The sequence below is a fragment of the Grampus griseus genome (genome assembly GCF_964374135.1).
Source record: "Grampus griseus genome assembly, chromosome: 10".
NCBI lineage: Eukaryota > Metazoa > Chordata > Mammalia > Artiodactyla > Delphinidae > Grampus > Grampus griseus.
The window spans coordinates 29,202,240-29,221,159 of record NC_139004.1 but is presented as its reverse complement, the minus strand read 5'-3'; the positions used below and the strand labels follow the sequence as shown (position 1 = coordinate 29,221,159).

Below are 18,920 nucleotides of genomic sequence, written 5' to 3'. Positions count from 1 at the left end.
TGTCAGAATCCAGATGCGGACCTTGCTCCTAAGTCCTATTACAGAGATAATTTCAATAAAGCAGGTGACTTACAGCACATAGTTCAAAGAAAACATTCAGGTAATATGAATTTCTCCTTCTCTTTTCTCCCCCATATCAGCTGGCTTCTTACCATGACTTACCATTCACCCATCCCCCATCCCCCATCAATGGATGCAGGGACATAGGGCCTTTGCTTGAAAATGCTGATCACATTTCCCAGAATACACTATAAGCTTTCCCTTCAAAAAAGAACTTAACTACTTTTCCCATAACAAGTTCAGTTTAATTCAATTTGAAAAATATTTATGACTATGGGCCAGCCTCCACACTAATGGTGGGAGTACAAACACAGGTGAATAAGATGTAGCTAGAGAACACTGGGTGAAGGCTACCTGAAGTGTCAGTTCAGTTTGTCCAACATTTATGGAGCCCCCTACGACAAGCCCAGCACCCCACAGGACAATGCATTGTGGAAATAAGAAAGACATCATCCATTCCGTCAAGGCCCTGACAGTCTGGTGAGTTACCCTTTAAAAAATGGGAGTCCAGAAAAGGATCCATCATCCGTGTCACTGTTCCTCTCCCCAGATATTCTGATCGTCAGCCCCATCCCAGTCAGTGGACGTTCTTTCTCCCAGTGTTGACACTACCCTCCTTCTCTTGGTCACTGTGTTTGTCAGAACAGTGTTTGGTCAATTATATAGATGCAGAAACACAAAGCTAGACCCAGGAACCAGGACATGTGGAATGAGCTATGGCCACACTGTTTCCGCAGGCCATTCCTTACACTGTTTCACACCAACCGCTGTGGGAATCCTCAGGTCCTTCGACTCAAACATCCCTTCTAAGCCCAGCAAATGACATTAAGCACTCAGTGGTTGGCTTCCTGCCCAACTTCAGGGTGATGCTAGGCACGTGCCAGGAGGTCTCATGAATGCTGCAGAACTAATGCGATGAAGGTGCAAACAGTCCACTGAATTCTCATAGAACCCCTTGCATTGGGTGGGATATGTGGATCCCAGGAGTGGCTGTCCATGTCCAGAGTTCCCATGCTTCAACTCAACCCAGTCCTACCTTCAGGGGCTGTATGTAGTGGGTTGAAGTGTTCCTCCCTCCCCGAAGCTATGCCCAAACAGACTTGTAAATGTGACCTTATTTGGAAAAAGTGTCTTTGTAGAGTAATTAAATGAAGAATCTTGAGGTAAGATCATGCTGGATTAGGATGGGCCCTAAATCCATTAACAAGTCTTTATAAAAGAAGAGAAGAGAAAACAGATACAGAGACGCAGGAGAGAAGGCCATGTGATGATGGAAGCAGAGATGGGAGTGATGCAGCCATAAGCCAAGGAATGCCAAGAGCCACCAGAAACTGGAAAAGGCAGGAAGGATTCTCCCTTAAAGCTGTCAGAGGGAGTGTGACTCTGCCTATACCTTGACTTCAGAGTTCTGACCTCTAGAACGATGAGAGAATAAGTTCCTTTTGTTTTAAGCCACCAAGTTTATGGTAATTTGTTACAGCAGCTCTATGAGACTAACACAGGGGCTTGGAGCACCGTTCTCATTACAGCTGCAGGCCCCTGGGACAAGCCTTCCTCCCCCCCCCCATTGCCCTGAGCCTCCCTAGGAGTAACTTATTCCCTCCTTCCTTTCTAATTCAATCATCATTTAAGTAGCCATGGCCTGTGTATATGAAAATGGATAAAAGACAGATGCTCCTTCAGTGAGAGAATTATAACATTAAGTGTTATGGGCTGAGTTGTGTCTCCCCAAAGTTCATATGTTGAATCCTAATCCTTAGTGCCTCAGAATGTGACTGTATTTGGAGACAGGGTCTTTAATGAGGTAATTAAGGTAAAATGAGATCATTAGGGTGATCCTAATGGTATCATTAGAGTGGACCCCCTAATCCAATATGATTTGTGTCCTTATAAGAAGAGGAAATTGGGACACAGACACACACAGAGGAAGGACCACGGGCAGACACAGGAGGAAGACAGCATCTACAAGCCAAGGAGAGAGGCCTCTGAAGAAACCAACCATGCCACACCTTGATTCTAGCCTTCTAGCCTCCTGGAGAATTCTGGAGACTTCTAACCTCCAAATTGAGAGAAAATAAATTTCTGTGTACTTTGTACCACCCAGTCTGTGGTACTTTGTTATGGCAGCCCTAGCAGACTGGTACATTGAGGTAAGACCCAACCCAGCCCTGCCTGGAGGGGCCAAGAAAAGCTTCTGGAAAAGGTGACTTCTCGGCTGGGTCTGAAAGGATGGTAGGCTGTCCCAGGAAGGGAGAGCACTGAAAGAGAACAGCTTGAGCAAAGACCCAGTGTCATGAAATGACAGGAAGTATGCAGGGAAATACAAGTCAACATTTTTCAAGGCAAAGTGTGAGTGAAGAATAGCAGGTGATGAGGTCTTGGCTAAAAGCCTGATGAGGCATGAAGACCCTTCTGTACATTCTCTCATGCCAGCCTTTTTCCTGGGGGCAGTGGGGAGCCACTGTATAGCTTGAAACAGGGAATGGTGTGTTCAGATGCCATTCTGGTGACTATGTGGGGCTTCTTAGGAGGAAGATAAGTCTAGAGGCAGAGCAACAAGTTGAATAACTGTGGTCAAGATGACCATGGCCAATGGTGGCCAAGATGGAGAGATGAGAACACTTTAGGAGGTGAAATTGACTGGAATGTTGGGCAGTAAAGAAGCAGAAATCTAAGTTACTAAAAAGTTTTAGCTTGTACAATTGGTGACACTGTCCACCAAGGTGGTGGGATGAGGTGTGGTTGAGTTGACACTAAGTTAGCAGTCCCTCTGGGGAAAAAATGTCCAAAATTTCCCTTGGAAAATAGGTGGATTCTAATTTGGTGGTATGTATTTCAGAATATCACATCACCTTCCTTTTCAGAGTGGACATAATCCCCCCATGATGATTCAGGTAATGCATCTTTATTACTCTTTTGTCAGTGTTCCTTCCCATGGTTTCTCAAGTTGCTAAAAGGCTTAGAGCAAGCGGCTGACTCCACGGAAAGGACAGGAGTTAGTTGGGCTGCTCAGTCATTCTCCCCCTCCCACATGGAGACACAAGGCATGAGGACCCAGGTAGGGAAGCGCAATGCATCACAGAGATAGACAACAGCAAGAGTTCATGGACCCTCCTGGAAGCAGCTTCCACAAAAAATTTGCATGGAGTTTTAGAATGTTCCTGAACCTCCTGTAGCACCTTCACGAGCATCCAGCACCCCAGGCTAGGAATGCCAATAGGAAGGAAAGTGCCCTGGAAGCGGCGGGCTGGCCAAAGCCCTGGCTCTGCTACTAATTTGCCATCAGCCTTGGGCAAGTTACTTGACTCATCTGGTTTTCAATATTCTTGTTATAGCACTAGGATTCTGTTCTCTCTTTGATTGATGGCATTGATTCAGTGAGCAGAGTAGTTCATACGGGCACCTAGAAAGTGATTTGGGCTTGATTGTTCCCTAATTAAGAGGACATTATGACAAGAAGTAGAAATCTTTGTTCAAACCTGCCCCTTGTTCCATACTCATACGTTTCAAGGGTTCCACGAAAGCATAGTTGGGCACACACAACAGGCTCAGACTTCCACTTTCTCACAGACGTTTCCAAAGACATATTTGATGTGTGCTTATTACTGACATTAAAGCAGGCTGTTCCTAGGGCCTGTGAACAGGGAGCCCCTTGCAGGGCTCCAGCTATCTCCAGGCATCTAAATGTAAAACTTTTGAGTAGTCCAGCCAGGCTAAGACAGACCTCACAAACACATTTTTTTACTGGGAACTGTACTAAAACAACATCAATCAAAACTTTGTGCCAGGGCTTCCCTGGTGGCGCAGCGGTTGAGAGTCCGCCTGCCGATGCAGGGGACATGGGTTCGGGCCCCGGTCCGGGAGGATCCCACATGCCGCGGAGCGGCTGGGCCCGTGAGCCATGGCCGCTGAGCCTGCGCGTCCGGAGCCTGTGCTCCGCAACGGGAGAGGCCGCAACAGTGAGAGGCCCGCGTACCGCAAAAAAAAAAAACTTGGTGCCAAATCCACATTATCCCTCTCCCCCAACCAAATATAAAGTACCTAGATACCCATAGAGATAGTATATAAATCAGCATCACATTTGGTAACTTTTTCCAGAAATTTGTCTGTATGAAATCAAGGATCTAAATACTTGGACATATTCAGACAGACAGCTGAATGAATAAATAACTAAAAAAGGAGATAGTCATTATACACAATGTATTTACATTCAAACGCTTGAACTAATCTTAGAAATGAAAGTTGGTAGATGTCTGTTTTGTCCTGTTCTACACCAACAGGTGGAAATACTTTTTAATTTGCTTATCCATCACCCTAAACATTGCTTCGCTAATGATATTCTCTTTCAAAACATTCTGTTACACTCAGTTGCCTTCAGGATAAAATCCAAGCTGCTCAGTTTGCCATGAAAGACTATACCTAATATTTTGTAATAACCCATAAGGGAAAAGAATCTGAAAAAAATTATATATGTATGTATAACTGAATCACTTTGCGGTATACCTGAAACTAACACAACATTGTAAATCAACCCTACTTCAATAAACAAACCAACAGCAAAAAACCCAAAGATAATAGGAGAATAAAAGATATGATTAAAAAAAAAAAGACTATACTCCTGGTTCTTCGACCTCAGCCTCTGCTCTGTACCAATGTGGACCTTCCCTCCATTCCAGCCAAATATATCTCCTCACATATACGTGCATATGTGCTGTGCCTTTGCGTCTGCTGAGACCACCACCCGGCACATCCCCACTGCTCCTCACCTGAATCAGATCTCCACATGCAAATCTAGCTGCATGTCCCTCATTTCCTCCATGCGATTTCTTAGCTCCTCGACTGAGACGGTGAATGTTTGTTTGCCTCCAAAGCAAATGGACTCAGTGTGTTGCTTATGAAAACTCCCGGGAAGGACCCGGGAGGTGAGGGGACCTATTCTCACTTGCTCTTGGCTGAGGAAAGAGTCTCAGACCCCAGGTGGTGGCAGAAAAGGAAGGAAAGCCTATGAGTCAATAAGAGTGTAAAAACTGAGCATGCCTCCCAATACAGAACTTAACCATTTCCCCACAATATTTATTCATTTACAAATTATATTAACGTACTACTGTAAGAATACACTGTACATGTGATGAAATATATAAAATAACATTTAAGAAGACTAGGTTAAATAGAAATATGGCTTAATATTTTTCATCCTAATTACAGTATTCTAACAGCCCGTGGATTAGGTTGAATACTCTATTCGGATACCATGACCCCTGGAACAGCATCAGGCTCCTGTGTTGGAGCAATAATAACGAGTTCTACTGACAATTCTGTGACTCTTTCCATTATGCTGAACCAAATTATAGGGAGTCACTCTTTTAGACAAAAATACTCCAGGCTATGAGTCTAAGAAACATTTATCAGGGCTCATATGTTGCCTGACTCTAGAAGGACGCCGTTTATATTTTCTGTGAATGGGGCCCCCTAACTTTGCTCAGTGCACAACCTGTGCAACTCTACATGGGGACTCTGTGAGTGCCTAATCAGAGACAGCCCCTGAGGATGCCTTCCAAGGGACAGGCTTCACGTGAGCTGAGGGTGGAAAGGCGTGTTGATTTCCTGCTGGCCCTCCCTACCACACCCAAATCTAGAGACCCTAATCACTATCAAGTGGTCTGCTCAAGTGGACAATAGATGGTGCCAGACACGTGACACTGATACAGAGCTGGATCCACATACCCTGGTCAAAGACTGTAAGAGCTGGAAAGGACTGCACTTCAGAGATGAGGAAACTTGGGTCCAAGAATGTTTCATAGTGAATCATTGACAAAGTCGTGTTAGAATTTCCTGACCGGTGCTCTTTCCACAATATTACACCGTCACATTAATATCAGCTAACAGAACATTTATAATGTCTACTAACTATAAGGCACAGTGCCTAAAATAAAAATTGTTATTTTATGTATGATTCAAATTCATCACAATAAACAATAATAATTTAGCCTCCTAAATATTGAGCATTTACTATACGTCAGATGCTATACTAAGCAATTTACATGGATTCTCTTATTCAATCTTCATAACCACCCTATGAGGAATGTATCATTATGACATCCATTTTACCAATGAGAAAAGTGGTAAACAATTTAACAGAAATTAATGTGCTAAGCCAGGATTCAAACCATGCAACCTGACTTGAAAACGTGCTCTACAGCATACATATATATACTGCCTTCCATAATCAATGACATCAATTATGTGCAGGACAAATGGTGTTCATTTGTACCATTTTTCTTTGCAACTGTCATCGTCAGATTACTTTTTTTCCTTTGTGTTAAATACCAGAATATTTTTTCTCTCTCTCTCTCCCTCTCCATCTCCCTCTCTATCTCTTATCTCCCTCTATATCTCTATCTCCTTTCCTCCCTCAGTCTCTGTCCCTCTCGTCCCTCTCTTTCTTTCTCTTCCATACACACACACACACACACACACACAATTAGGAAAATGTCTACAGGTCCTTCAACTTTAGCAGAAAGCAGCAAGAAATTCTTATAATCCTATCAGCAAATTCTGAACTGACAACTCCTCTTGGTTGCCTTACAACATGAATTGCAGCTCTCATTAGAGACTTTTCCTTCACTGGATCTCAGCCAATGACCAAGAAGCAGTTATTTCTTTCCTCTTATTATTTTCAAGAATTGTGTTTCTCTGTCTTTGCCCACAGGACAGTGCACTTGGGTTGTGCTGCATTCATCTCTTACATCCAGTACGTGGCACGTAGTAAGTATCTTGTAAATGTTGGAAAGAAGGAAGGAAGGAAGGAAGGGAGGGAGGGAGGGAGGAGTGGATATATGAATGACTGTGAACACATTTTCTGGATCATATGTTCCTGGAGAAGAGGTCTACAGGTGAAGTGAGAATAACATCTCCATTCACTCAATAGCTCTTGTCTAAACCCCTAGAGTCAAACTTAGCTCCTTCCCTTCCTTATACTACACATCAGACCCACCAGCAAAACCGCTGGGCTCTCTCTTCCCAACAATCCCAATCTACTTGGCACCAGCTCCACTGTTGTCACCATCGTCCAATCCACCGTCCTCCCCTGCCTAGTTTTTCAAGGGCCTCCAACCTGTCCTCCCTGCCTCTACCCTTTCTCTGCTGTAGTCTATCGTCAAAAAGGCAGCCAGAATTTCCCTTCCAAAACCCTCTGATGACTCCCCTTATCGCTCAGGGTAAAAGTGGAAGCTCTGGGCTTCCCTGGTGGCGCAGTGGTTGAAAGTCCGCCTGCCGATGCAGGGGACGCGGGTTCGTGCCCCAGTCCGGGAGGATACAACATGCCGCGGAGCGGCTGGGCCCGTGAGCCATGACCGCTGAGCCTGCGCGTCCGGAGCCTGTGCTCCGCTACGGGAGAGGCCACGACAGTGAGAGGCCCGCGTACCGCACAAAAAAAAAAAAAAAAAGTGGAAGCTCTGTCAACGGCTCATCAGGCCTAGGCGTGACCTGTACCCACCTCCACCTCTCTTATCTCCCCCGCCCCCACGCCCCGGCTACCCCTACTCCTCCCACCCTTACTCAGCATCATTCTCGTCCCACTGTGGGAAGCTGAACAATGGCTCCCAAATAGGCCCATGCTTTAATTCCCAGAGACTTTGAAGCCAAAGGGACTTTGCAGAAGTGATTAAATTAAGGATCTTGAAATGAGGAGATTAACCTGGATTATCCTGCGGGCCCAAACTAATCACAGGTTTCCTTATAAGAGGGATGCAGAAGGAGTCAGATTGGAAGGCAAGGGGAAGCTGGGGGCTTCCCTGGAGGCCCAGTGGTTAAGACTCTGCGCTTCCACTAAAGGGGGCACGAGTTCAATCTCTGGTCGGGGAACTAAGAGCCTGCATGCTGCATGGTGTGGCCAAAAAAAAGGTGAAGCTGGAAGCCAGAGAGAAAGGGAGATGTGACATGGGCCAGGAGTCAAGAATGAGGACCATCGCTAGAAGAATGGAGGAAACAAATTCTCGCCTGGAGCCTCCGGAAGGAGCACAGCTCTGCTGACTCCTTGTTTTAGCCCTTTAAGACTCATTTCCGATTGATCTCCGGAAGGTAGGAGAATAAATTTATATGGTTTGGAGCCACTACGTTTGTAGTAATTTGTTAGGGCAGCAGTAGGAAGTTAACACACCCGTTGTTTTGTTTTATGTTTCTTTATGGCACTATCACCACTCGGCATATTTTATATTTACTTCTCTATTTGTCCATCTGTTGTCTCTCCCACTACGATGCAAAGTGCTGGGGAGCCAGGCCTTTGTTTTCTTCATTGTTGTACACCCAGAACCTGGCGCAATAACTCTCTGTTGAATGAATAAATAAATGACATATTTTAACTAAGTAAGTAACAGGTCAACACCCTGAAATGGCCGAGCCTCAATGAAAAGTTGGTTGAACACAGTTATTAACCTGCATGACATTTTCTCTGACTTGTCCAGACAGGTGGAAACATACACAAATGAGTACAGGTGTACCTGCAGCCCAAGTGGTCTACACCAAAACAGCCCAGGAGGAGAACAACCCCAGAACACCAGCAACAAGCCCGCTAGGAAGATGGTGATCCCCGTCCAATGCAGGGGTTCCAGCAGCCCCTCTGCAGAGCTGGGAGGAGGGAGGAGCCTGGGCTGGTCACACACACGCCCTCTACTCCCATGCAAGCCCTGCAGCCCTGTATCACCTGTTTTCATATTACTCATTTCCCTCCTCATTGAATAAAGGACCGCAGTGGAGGTGGGCTGGGGGGTGGAGAAGCCAGGATTATGACTGCCCTTCTTCTCACTGAGTGATGCTGAGAATCTCTAAAAAGGAGTTCACACATAGGAGCTGAGGTTGATGGTACATTCTACGTCCACTTAGTTAACAAAATTATACTAAAAAGAATGTAAATGTAAAGAGTTAATTAGATCCAATATTTACTTTAGGGAACCACGGATCTTAAGTAACTTAGGAACCACATGACACTATCAAGTAGTTTTTCCTGTTGCTGGTACCAGCTAGAGATGCCAACACTTCTATTTCCTCCTACTTCTGTTTGGTTCAGCCTAATTTCTGATGAAATCAACACTTTGCCAAACATGCAAGTAATGGTTTGATGTGCCCATAATGACGATGATGATCATGACGATGATGATTGATTCATCTTGTCTCTTGCAGGAAGTTGCAGGGATGCCTCTGTCTTGAGGAAAATACACCTAGTCCTCACTTTTAAAAAGGTGACTTTTTTTGAAACTCACACAACGGTCGTGTGAATATAATGGCTGGAATGCTGCTTGAATGCACCTGTTTGAATGTCCCCTCCTCTGTGGAGCCTTTCCTTACTCCTTTGTCCACCCTTGGGCATTCCCAGAATACCCACGGCACAACGCTCTCTCACTCCTCCATTTCACCAATATTCACAACTTGCAAGTCTGTCTCCTGTACCACATTGTTATTTCTTGAGAGCAAGGGCTCTGTCTACACACGCTTCTTCCTCCCAAATGCTCAACAAAATCCCAGGCAAGGTTTGCCAGGTACCTAAATACGAACCAAACGCTCTCGGTGCTTTTGAAATGGACCTTGTGGTAGAATAAAGGAGACGATTTATACACCAAACAGGCAGAGAAAAATAGAAAATAATGATGTATTAAATTAGAAAAGAAAGTGCATTTCATTAAAGGAGTTCATTCGAAACCGGAAAGGGGAGAAATGAGTGTTGACTGGGGTTTTTATAGGTTCATAGAGTAATCATTTTTGTTGTCTTCACATAAAAATTTGTGTAAATATGAATTTGGGTGGGGAATGTTGGGGAAAACATCATCTTGATCTATAAAGATGATTTGTTTAGCCCTGAAATGATTTTTATGTTTTGATAATATTCAAAACCATAATCTTTATTAGAATATCAGTCTAATACAAAGATCACCAAAGTTCTTTGTTTGAGTATACTAAGGGCTAAACATTAACACTGACACTAAGTGTATTACTACTAGAGAAAGCATTTTATCTCATCAGATATTTTAGTTATATTGGCGCCAAAAGGGCAAGCTCGGTGACAGACGTAACATTTATCGACCATACGTACGAAGTACTATCTGTGACCTTAGAAACGTTAAGAAGGACCATCGATTTGACTTCAACAAGCCTTAGTTTCGTTTTTCAAAATGATGACGATGAAAGAAATTTAACCAGACAGGAAAATGCACTTAATGTCTGTCACAAAGGAAAGGATCTGAGCAACAATTTCTGCTCCCTCATAAGTGAACTCTTAAAAAATGCTTTGCCTGTAGTATAGAGAAGTCAATGATTAGACACACACTTTTAAATGCACTTACCAATTCTTGTAATTTTGAGCGGTCCTGGGTGATCTATGGAACAACCCATTCCATCAGCCCTACTCTTTAATATATATTGACCCCCAAGGACCATGACACCATGCATCTTTCCCTGGTCACTCAGAGCAAAATAAAACACCATCTGCGTGTGCGGGTGTGTCTGTCAGAGGCAGCCCTTACCTTCACAAAGAGGTTAACCTCAGGGTTAGTGGAAGCTGATTCGTTTTCTTCTGAAACATCATCAGCAGAATAGCAGGTAGGGGAGTCCTCGCTGGTGGAGAAGGCTCTGCTGTGCTGGATGGTGAAGCTGGAAGGAGAAGTCGGATCTGCTTCCATCTCACTTCCATTCTCCTGGGGCTCCCCAGGTTGAGGATGCTGAGCCTCAGGGTATACTTTTTCAGGCAGGAGGTATTCTCCTGTTTCTCGTTGAAAAGAGGCTGAGGTGCTCTCCTGACCAACAACAGCATAAATGGCCACAGAGTCGTACCCATGGGTTTCCAACTCAGTGGCATATAAATTGGCTTCTGCCTTCAAGTCTTCATGGACATCATTGTAAAGGGGACCTTTGTCTTCTGCTGGCTGGTCTGAATCCTCATATGTCCTCTCTTTTTGGATTCTGTCATAGATGGTGCTGCCGTCTTCATCATTCATGCTTGTTGATTTGGTGGATCCTTTTGCAGGCAGACCTGAGTAGGTCTGAAATGAGGAAAGGGATAGAGGATGCTGTGTCACCTTGCAGAGGAATCAACGGGCTTTTGAAACACAGCAACTAGCAACAGCTATCAATGACAGGTCCCTAACAATTATTGACTGGAGACTTTAATCGGCAAACCACAAGACCATTGGACATGAGATAAAGCTTAAACACTCAGTTAACTCCTTCACTCCTAAGGATATTTTCAAGCAGACTCTATAGTTTTCCTCATTGCCAGTAACTCCAAAATTCTTCGGATCAACTAGAGGTTGACTTGAATTATCTTCCTAGTATACATTGAAATTCTGAATATTTAGCCATTTGTCACTAAATAGTGTTCCCTCTTCCAATTGCCTCCAAATGTTGACAACATTCAAGAAGTCCCTGCAGTTCAGTGGAGCACAATTCTTCACAATAGTAACTCATCTATGAATAGCTGAATTCATTACACAAAACAGTTGTTTGAGTATTGATACCCTATGATGACTGTGCTGCACATGCTCCAGTTAGGTAATGAGTGCCACTTAACGTTTCTTATCTGGAAACACCACTAGGTGATTAAATAACAGAAGGAAAAGAAGATAAATGCCCTTGTCTATGGTCACATCAGTACAGATCACCCAAACTAAGGGACTCAAAGATTTATGGCTTTGAGTTTTACTTTTTTCTCTTCGACCTGTGTGATCATCATAGTCAAGACACCTTCACAAAGATCCTCTTATGTACAGGATACTGAGTTGAGCACTAAACATTTGAGTTAGCAGACACATTCTCTGTCCTCCAAGGACTTCTAAAGTAAAGAACTGTATGCACAAAGTTGTCTAGTTGATGTCATCTACAGATGCCTCGAATACACAGGCTCTTTGTTTTTTAACCTGGTACTCTATCCTGCTAATTCCTGCATCCCTTCACCCACCACGTACATCGTTCTTTTTGAAGTGACAACCCAGACGGATTGTAAAGGGACTTTTGTGTCTAGAAATCATGTGAAAATTGAGAAGCAATGCAACTCTGGTTGACAGGTTCCAAAGCATTTGATGAGCATCTTTTTTTTTTTTTTTTTTGCGGTACGCGGGCCTCTCACTGTTGTGGCCTCTCCCGTTGCGGAGCACAGGCTCCGGAGGCACAGGCTCAGCGGCCATGGCTCACGGGCCCAGCTGCTCTGCGGCATGTGGGATCTTCCCGGACCGGGGCACGAACCCGTGTCCCCCACATCAGCAGGTGGACTCTCAACCACTGCACCACCAGGGAAGCCCTGATGAGCATCTTAGAGACAAAACTTCATTGTACCCTTGCCTCCAATGTTGCATCCAGGAATCTTCTGGAGCGAACTAAAGCAGTATTTCTAGAATTCAAGCTTTGGGGATAGCTTAAAGAATAGATAAAGGGAAAGAGACCAGAGACAGACTTTAAAGTCTATTGATGCTATCCCTTTCTTTTATTGAAAGGTGAGGTTTGATGGGTCCAAATACCTGATAGATTACCATAGTTCCCATAATCTGGTGTTTATAACTCAGTGGAGAGCCAGCTCAAGTCCTTCTCATAATTTTAGCACTGGAGAAAAGCTAAAAGGTCATACAATCTACCTGATTTTACATTTGAAGGCAGGCTGGAACCTCGAAAGGGGAAGCAAGTGGTCCAAGTTCACAGAGTTAATGATGGAGCTGATTTTGGCTGTGATTTCCTAACCTCCAGTTCAGTGATCTTCCTGCCACTCACTCCCTTCTTAAGTCGCTGTTTTCCAACCTTTTTTATGATCATACAACCTTCCACTCCCACCCCATCCCTAAAGGATCCTTTTTAGGTATCTTTTCCATGAAATTAAAATACTGCCAATATATTACATATCTGTTACATACTGTATGTACATCTGTGCTTTATACATCAAAAAGAGTAAGTTAAGAATCAATTTTCACCCCTTTGGGGGTGACATCGCTCCTTTTGAGAATATGTGCTTTCACTGCTAGAACACTTCTAGATTATGTGCCATTCTGCAACAAGATTATGTGTCATTCTGCATCACTTCCAAGGAACAGTATTCTACGTGAGCTTATATATACCGCATGCTACCAGGTCCGCACCAAGATGACCCAGTGAGTCTGAGGGGGCTAGCTAAGCTTAGGGCCCAATACACAGGTATTTTATAAATTTGGTCCCCCTGTTATCCCATTTCAGGACACACCTATCATGATTTAGTTACAGGTTGTAACATGGAACCGGTCATCCCATTAAAGCATAAATCAGATCATCTCTCTCCCTACTCAGACTCCTATAATGGCTCTCCATTTCTTTCAGGAAAAGCCAAAGTCCATACAGTGACCCTCAAGGCCCTACAAAATCTACACAAACTCTCCTACATCTGCTTTTCTCCCCCTTGCTTACCCTGCTTCAGAGGATATGGCCTCGTTGCTGTGCCTGGAACCCTCCAAAATGCTCCCATATTAGGATCTTTACATTGGCTGTTCCCTCTGCCAGGAATACATTTCCCTTGGATATATGCAGAGTCAACTCTCCAAAATTCTAAGTTTTTGCTTATACATCCCTTCTCAATGAGACCACTCTAACTGTCCTGTGTAAAATGACAACCCATCCCAACTCCTATCTGTACCCCTCCTCATTACTAAAAACCCTTACCTGACTTTCTATTTCTTTTACCATAAAACATATCCCCTTCTAATAAGATATATACATTACTTATTTATTGTACATCTAGAGTTTGTTTTCTGTCTTCTCCCACTAGAATGTAAATTCTGTATGGGCACAGATCTGTCTGCTTTTTCATTATTGCTTCAGGCACCTAGAACAGTGCCTGGCACATATTAGATTCTCAATACATTATTTGTTGAATAAATTTTTGTGATTGTCTGATGTCACTATCCTCCATTGGACACACAAAGTCCATGACTATTTTGCTCATCAGTGCATACCTAAAGTCTAACAGATATCTGACACATAATAGGTGCTTATTAAATATTTGTTTTTATAAACAACTAAAATGGAGGAGATGTATCCAGAATTCAAGTCCTTTTACTCCTGGTCCATTTTCTTCCTGTGTTATGTACATAAGTGTTATTTCATTACTATATTGTAAACTCCTGCAGGAAGAAAACTAATACCTGGGTCTTCCACAGCACTTTGTATAAAACAAGTTGGCTTGTTTACTGATAAAAGAAAGAGTCTATCAACCAGTTAATCGACTGAAAGTATTCTGAGGGCTCCATATGGCTGTTACATATAACCTAAGAAAGGAAACAAGACATATTCACTCGATTGAGAAGTTCTAAGAATGAACTTGTGTGCCTTCTGAAATACAAGTTTGCCTGTATCACACCCATGTCTGGAAATTTTTGATAAAGCAGATATAGGAAGATGTGTGTTCCAAGACCTTTCACAAATGAAACCAAGCCTATCTGTCCAGCCAGCTTCTCCCTCAGCACTCCTTCAAATATCCTACTCTGCAGCAGAAACATTGCTCTTCCCCGAATATACTATGCCATTTCCTGCGCCTATGCTTTTGCACATATGTTGTCTCCACTGGGCAAAATGCTACTCATTCTACTAGATACAGGCTATAAATATACATAAAATGTGATCTTACCTGCATGTACAATGGAGGAAATTTACAAATTAGCTATTCCACAGAAAGGATCCAACTGGGACTACAGCAGCCCTGCCCATTGTCTTGGATAACTGTGGGGCCAAAGTCTAGTCTTCTGTTTTGCATGTACAAAGACTCAGTTTGGTCAGTTTACACAGGGTTTTTCAAACATTGTAGAACTGAGTCACTCTAACTAAACTAAAAAAAAAAAAAAAAAAAAAATTCAGTTTAGCGACATAAAGGCCAATCTTTAACTTTACCCCCCAAAACATAACTGCCACAATTGACTTGAATATTTGCTTGAGATAACAAGCATTATCTCTTCACGGTAGCAAATTCTACATAGGGAATCAGTTAAAGCAATATCCTCATATTACTTTTCTGTGATGTTTGTAGGATCTGAGGCAATACCCCTATTAAAAATAGGGGTATTTTTAAAACCCGGTATCAGTGATTTGTGCCTTTTCTTCTTATCTTAATCAGTCTTATTAGGGATTTTTAAATTTTCTTTCTTTTTCTTTTGAGAATATTTGACTTTATTAATAGTCTCTAGTGTGCATTTCTTTGCAATTTCATTAATTTCTGCTCTTATCTTTATTATTTCCTTTCTTTTCTTTTTGTTTTTACTTGTTTGTTGCTGTTTGCTTTTTATCCCAAGATAATTGTGGACACTTAAATCACTGGTGTTCAACTTTTCTTCTTTTCTAATATATGCATTTAAGATTATTAATTTTCCTCTAAGTACAGCTTTATCTGCATCTCACAAGTTTTGATATGATTTATTTTCCTTATCATCCAGTTCAAAATACTTCCCATTTCTGTTTAGATTTTTTTCCTTTATCCATGAGTTATTTATAAATGTATTGATCAGTTTTACAACAGTTGAAGATTTTCTAGTTCTATTTTTTGTTGATTTTTAGCTTAATTTCACTGTGGTCAGACAATACAGTTGTTATGATTTTAATCTACTGAAATTTGTTTTGAGATTTGCTTTATGGCCCAGCATATGGCCAACTTTGGAAATTTCCATGTGCATTTGAAAATAACATGTGTTCCTCCATTGTTAGGTATAGTATTCTGTAGATGATAATAAATTAGTATCTGTTTATTTTTGTTACTCAATTATTTCATATTCCTATTGACTTTCATCTGCTTCTTCTATTAGGTATTGAAAAAGGAAAGTTAAAATCTTCCCTATGATCATGGATTTGTCTAATTCTTACTTCAGTTATCTCATTTTTTGCTTTATATATATATATTTTTAATAAATTTATTTTATTTTTTATTTTTGGCTGCGTTGGGTCTTCATTGTGGCGTGCGGGCTTCTCATTGCAGTGGCTTCTCTTATTGCAGAGCATGGTGTGCGAGCTTCCGTAGTTGTGGTGCACGGGCTTAGTTGCTCCGTAGCATGTGGGATCTGCCCGGGCCAGGGCTCAAACCCGTGTCCCCTGCATTGACAGGCGGATTCTTAACTACTGCACCACCAGGGAAGCGCTTGATTTATATATTTTTGAGGCTATATTATTGGATGCACACAGATTCAGAACTGTTATATAATCTTGGTAGATGGACTGTTTTTTCAGTAGAAAATGTCACTCTTTATCTCTAGCATTATTTTTTGCCTTCTTCTGATATCAGTTTTCTTTTGGTTAGTGTTTATGTATATATTTTCCCAAGATTTTACTTTCAATTTTTGTGTGTGGAGAAGTGGAGAAAGGGGATTAACGTATGAAATATAATGCAGAATCGATAATTCACAATGATGGAGAAAAACCAGATTGGATGGAGTATGTGGATTCCAGAAAAAATAGAGAAGATGGCAGTACTGGGCTAGATTGTGGATAGCCTTGAACGCCAAGATCAGAAATCTGAGTTTTATGTTCATAGGATGATATCAAGGATGGGCAGACACATAACACAGAAAGTCGTTCAATCCCACAATCATTTACATTCCAGCTGGCTTCAAGACAGAGGCAGGTGCTCGGAGAAAACCATTTCCAGTAGCTGGTGTTGCTTACTGGAGCAACTTGGTCTACTGTCACATCACAATGTGGCAACCACATTTCAATATGGGCACAGGGAGGGGACTGTGTAGAAGGTACCTGAGAACTTCAGATGGTTCTGCTGATTTATTTCAGTCACTGTGAATGTGCCCCGCTCCCATTTACCTCCTGGCACTCTCTCTCCTCCTTGGAGCTCCCTCAAACACCATTCCCAGCTGGTCACCGCATAGCTTTATTTTTGTAACCTTCATCTAGTTGTTCCAACATTTTGAATTTCATTCCTCACAATTCTGACTCTGCCATTATACCCACCATAGGTATCTCTTAAAATTTTACTGCACTTTCTTACTTTTCAAATTGTGAACAGTCGTCCATATCTTGACTCGTCATTACAATAGTTGGTCCACCTCGGTGCTGTCTACTTTATACAATCTGGGAAAAGTCCTAAAGGTCCTAGAAGCCTGAGTAGAAGTCATTTATGATGTTTTATTACTTAGAGGAAATGAATACAGAAAATAGGAAAAGGGTAATATTAAACATTGGGAGGATGAGACAGATGGGATGCTCTTCACTCAAACAAGTTAACATAAATGGAAGGGACAACAAGGTTATTTAAATAAATTTGATTAAAAAAATTGAACATGGAAAAATGACATTATTTTTAAAATTGGATGAACTATATACCCTTAAGCCCTCAGGCAGGGAAACCCTTGCTTCATCCTCTCCCTGCCCCTGGCATTGTCGACTTACCCAGGCTGGGACTACACACCCAACCACAGGGCCCCATCCTCAGGGATGTCTCCCAGCTGTCCCCTTGCCCTTCCTCTTTATTCAGACTGGGTCTAGTTTTCTCACTCCACTTCCTTCCTCTGCTGTCTCCAACATGACCAAAGTCTGACCCCTTAGTAGCTGTCTATCACTTCTCTAGAACCTTCTATCACTTCTCTAGCACCTTTAGTACAGGAAAAAAGCAACTTGAAGCAGATGAATTTGCAGATGTCCAAAGAACGAAATGTCCGGATAGTCCATTGAGAAGAGAGGAAAGGAGAGCTGGGCATCCCTTTAGCTGGGCTTTTGCAGACAAGGATAAAGGCGTGCTGCATCAGTGCTGAAGGAACTTGAGGAAATATCAAGTTTACTTAGTAACTTAATGGAGTATTACTGGGTTATTTTTTTTATCTCCATCATTCTGCCTAAAGGGAATGTGCCTTCTTTCCGCCATAGACAACTTGACTCCACTGAGCTCTCTCACTCCACCTTCCTCCAGTACATTTCTCCATCTTTGGAGATTTTACTTTGTGGTTTGAGGAGTTTTAAGGTTTTACTGTTTGGGGATTTTTTTTTTTCTCCAAAGACATCCAGGAAGTTTGATTCTGTATTATAAAACCAAAGGCAATCTATCTCAGTAATGTATTTTGTGTACTTCTCTAGATAGTCATCCCTCGGTATCTGAGGGGATTGGTTCCAGGACCCCCAGGGGTTACCAAAATCCACGGTTGCTCAAGTCCCCTATGTAAAATGGAGTATAGTCACCCTCTGCATCCTTGGATTCTGTATCTGTATAACAGATACAGAGCAGACTGTATAACAAATATAATGTAAATTGTTACTCTGAGCCATCCAGAAAAGATGGAGAAAGAGCTGTGGGCTTTGAAAATGAAACCTGAGGAATAATTCCACCGGCTTGGGTACAAATGCCTGAGTAAGCTGTCCTTTCATACTTTGATTTTACATTTTCTAAACATTATTGCTGAAGGACACTGTCCTTAAGTTACTCCACAAGAAACACACTTACTGAGAAATAAGTACACAGCTTTCATTTTCAGCTTCTTAGGTTCTTGTTGTGGCATCAAAAATGTCTGTGTTCTTTATATTAAGGAGACTTCTTTCCATTATAAATGTCATTCATGCTTATAAAAAAAAGATGATAAGAATCATCTGTAATTCCACTACCCGAAGGTACTTACGTTAATTTTCTCTTACTCCTTTTCTACCTGTATGTTTATATTTTCATTTGGAATCATAGTTGTCTTTGTATTCTGCTTTTTAAAAAATTGACATTATACAGTGTATATACATGGCATTTAAGCATATTTATATAAGACCAGTATTTTTCAGACAGTCAACTCAAATATTAGCTGATGTAATTTGTCAGTGTAGAAGATTCAAAGATACTTTTCTTTACTGTCTAGCCAAAAGACTTTTTAAAAGGCAAGGGATTTTGTTTAAGT

At 42.1% G+C, this 18,920-nt stretch overlaps 1 long non-coding RNA gene across 1 annotated transcript in view; it reads right to left on the bottom strand.

The window, feature by feature from the left end:
- Positions 1-10,701: 10,701 nt before the first annotated feature.
- Positions 10,702-18,920, bottom strand: part of LOC309828167 — a 28,298-nt gene continuing 20,079 nt past the window's right edge. Inside the window, exons 3-4 of the long non-coding RNA XR_014297296.1 lie at positions 14,687-14,884; positions 10,702-11,090 (exon numbers count right to left, since the gene is read on the bottom strand). This is a non-coding gene — a long non-coding RNA (uncharacterized lncRNA). The remainder of the gene's footprint in view (positions 11,091-14,686; positions 14,885-18,920) is intronic.